Source organism: Perognathus longimembris, chromosome 3 (assembly GCF_023159225.1).
Source record: "Perognathus longimembris pacificus isolate PPM17 chromosome 3, ASM2315922v1, whole genome shotgun sequence".
Taxonomy (NCBI): domain Eukaryota; kingdom Metazoa; phylum Chordata; class Mammalia; order Rodentia; family Heteromyidae; genus Perognathus; species Perognathus longimembris.
Window position 1 is genome coordinate 114,489,903 of NC_063163.1, and position 2,719 is coordinate 114,492,621.

The 2,719-nt window shown below is 41.4% G+C and overlaps 1 long non-coding RNA gene across 1 annotated transcript; it reads left to right on the forward strand.

Moving 5' to 3' along the window:
• Positions 1-312: 312 nt before the first annotated feature.
• Positions 313-1,407, forward strand: LOC125349588. Its single transcript, XR_007210538.1, has 2 exons — positions 313-355; positions 883-1,407. It is a non-coding gene; the product is annotated as an uncharacterized LOC125349588 (long non-coding RNA).
• Positions 1,408-2,719: the final 1,312 nt, after the last annotated feature.

Sequence of the window (2,719 nt, forward strand, 5' to 3'; positions counted from 1 at the left end):
CTCTGTCACAATGCCACAGACTTAAATGTGTAGCAAGTTTGAATGAGGTCTGCCCTACGCGTGCAGGTTTGCCCTTCAAAGCTTGATTTGCTGAGGAAAACTGACTCATCCTGGGATACCATGTCCACGATCGAGCTACGCTTCCACCGGATGAAGTGTGGTCCACTACACCAGGGCTAGCACACTCTGTCAGGAGCTCACACCGTGTCATCCTAGCTACTCAGGAGGCTGAAATCTGAGGATCTGGGTTTGAAGCCAGCCCTGCTAGGATCAGCCAATACCTTCCCAAGACACAGCTTCACGACCTTCGGTTCCGGCTGCTATGTGGACAAATGAGGTCCACAGACAATGGAGGGTGAGGATGAAGAACTTTATTCAGGAGAGAAGTATCTGGTTTTCTTTCTTCCGTTCTTTCTTTTTTCTTTTTCCCCTGTTCATGGCTAGCACTCTACCACTTTGAGCCACAGAAGGAGATGGTTAATTGGAGATAGTCTCCCGGACTTTCCTGCCCAGACTGGCTTTTAACCCTGATCCTCAGATCTCAGCCTCCAGAATACCTAGGATTACAGGTGGAGCCAAGAGAAGTATCTTAATCAAAGGCTGTTGCTGTGGTCCAAATGGCTCAGCCTAGAAGCTCTTAATATCCTGGTCTGTGCTCTGATTGGTCCCCTCTATTATAATTAGATGTTTTAGAAGGTGAGTTTTTTATTCCTTTGGACAACTGAAGATCTGATAGGTTGTTAATTTCAAATCAGGTACCCTCTGCAAATTCTTCCCTTAAGGTCATGGGAAGGTTACTGACAGGAGAAGCTAGGAGGGGCTCGAGAGGGGCATTTCCTCATAGAATCTCTTTTGAAACAATGTTGTCCCTTTTGTATCTAGATTTCACTTTCCAGGTTGACCTGGGGTCCTGGGTCCTAACTAATCTACCCTTTCACTACCACTGTAGAGGCTGAGGCAAGAAGGCTTCAAATTCAAGGCCAGGCCTGGGTACATAGGGAAACCTCTTTTCACAAACAAAAATATATTTACCTGTTCTTTCCTCTGAGTTTCCTAATTAGACCTTAGGCCGTTCCACCTTAGCTTATAGCCATCATTTGCATGTTTATTTCTGCCATTGTTGCTGGCTTCTTATTTCAAGGGCTATGTCATTTAATTTTGTCATTTATTTTCCTCCCCTTCTTTTTATAACATGCCTCTATAAACGTTGTTGATTTGAATTGCTAACAGCAGCAATAGTAATTATGATAATAATGTTAGCAAAGCCTTTGGTGGCTATTCCTACTCAGTGGTTTCAGTTATATTTGGAAAGTAAAGTTGTTGGTTTTTTGTTTAAAAACACTGTATCACTCTCTGGCTTTCCACAGCTGAAAAAAAAAAAAAGAAATTTCTTCATCTACTTACCTATTTTGATGGCATTTGAGAAGCTTCGTTTCAAACACCCAGCTATTCAATTTGATGTTTCTGTACACAGTGGGATAAAGTTCTGGCTATTATCCTTTAGAAATAAAGTGCTTGCCAAGCAGGAGAGCATCTGTTTTGCTCCCTAGAAGACACTTTCTGATCCTAAATCTGGAAAACGTTTTTCTGTCTAAGGGTCTGTCCCAGGTAGTTTGGCCCTAACCCAGAACTTCAGTTATACACCATGTTAAAAAGGTCAGTGTGAATTGAAAACACAGCTCACTGCTCAAAACTAACCTTCAGTTATTTGTGAGTCTGTAAGAACTGACATGAGATCTAACTCTATACCTCTGGGCAAACAGAAGGAACCCAAAGAAGAAAATAGAGAATGAGCTAAATGAGCCCCAGGAGAAATCAAGCCCACAGTAGATGTGTTGGCAAAGTGGCAGAATAACTTTCTGCTTAAGTGAGAAACTAGTTAGAAGTCAGCCACGTGTGGAAGATTTCACACATACGAAAAAATGGTTATAGATGTAGAAGTCTTCACTTAAAAATATATATATAAAAAAGGCTGAATAAAATGATTAGGAAATAATTAGAAGGAAAACATTGTGGTTCCCCAAAGCAGAGAAATGTGATGATAAATAAAGCAATCTCTCTTCCCCCTTGGGTTTCCTGCCAGCGGGAAGGGGAAAAAAAAATAAAGAAAAACAACTCATTGTTTCTGCCCATAATTTGAAATATCTGGGGCGCTGGATTTATTGACAGGAAGTGTATTTACCATCTAATCAGAGTGATCCCAAAGGGAAGCGAATGTTGCCTACATGAGAGACACCCTAGAGACCTGGCTGTTCGTAGCTGCGTGAACAGGAAGGAAAGCACCATCTTCCTGCTTAAGAGCCACACAGTTGGTTAAAGAAGGAACATTTCTTCATTAGTGTCATTGCAGGAGGCGGATGCTAGTAAGGCTGGAGGCTCTCTAATGGGACATTGCAGCTATAAAGCAGAATGAAAACAATGAAGCACTCCATCCGCCTGTCAATCTCCAGTCCTCGGTTTCTGTCTTTCTTATTTCTATCTATCAATCTATCTCTCGTTCTTTCTATTTCTCTCTGTTCTTTTTTTAAAAAATATATATTCTAGGCATAACCCTGGTAAACTAATGCATACTTGTGATTTCGGTGTGTGCTTGGTAATTGTGCTGTGGGCACAATTTGACAGGAATTGCTCTAAGAGAAGGAAACTGGCAGGTGTGAAGACAACAACAAAAAAACCAAAACAAAACAAAAATACCCAATGTTGTTGCCAAATCAGCAAT